The sequence below is a fragment of the Sinocyclocheilus anshuiensis genome, unplaced genomic scaffold (assembly GCF_001515605.1).
Source record: "Sinocyclocheilus anshuiensis isolate Anshui unplaced genomic scaffold, SAMN03320099.WGS_v1.1 scaffold274, whole genome shotgun sequence".
NCBI lineage: Eukaryota > Metazoa > Chordata > Actinopteri > Cypriniformes > Cyprinidae > Sinocyclocheilus > Sinocyclocheilus anshuiensis.
This window is the reverse complement of record NW_015547698.1, coordinates 1,072,114-1,072,721: the sequence shown is the minus strand read 5'-3', so window position 1 is coordinate 1,072,721 and position 608 is coordinate 1,072,114.

Genomic DNA, 608 nt, shown 5'->3' with positions numbered 1-608 from the left:
TAAATGCATTTCCCCGACCTGTCAATCGTTAGGCTACATCAAGGCGGGGCTCGGCAACAGGATGCACAATAAGTCAATATTCACCGTCAACCAAACACTTTCCACATTGACTTAAACTATATTCATCGCGGGGTATTAAATTAAAATGCTATTGAAACGTCTTATATGTAAGTGTCAATGCATTTAAGAAGAATAAAAGACATTTAAACCACCATTTTGCTGCACCTTTGGCTCAGAATGAATTCTGAAATTCTCACTGCATTTTGCTACAATTATCACGCGGTATTATGATGAAAATGCAATCCCAAGTGTCCTACCCCTAAGTCTAAATGCATTTTGGAAAAACAGCATTTAAATGATAATTCTGCTACAGTTTTTACTTAGACATGTTAAACATATCTAATCAATTTGTGTAATACATTTTAATTTTGCAACTTATAAAGTGTTAAAATGTTTTTAATTTGCATATTAAAGCTAGTGTAGGAAATGGCAAATGTAAATTATATAATTTAATTTTCATTTTGCACTAAACGTTGCACATATGTATGGGAAAATGTAAATTTAAATAAAGAAATGCATGGCCATTTTACACATTGCATTGTCATTTT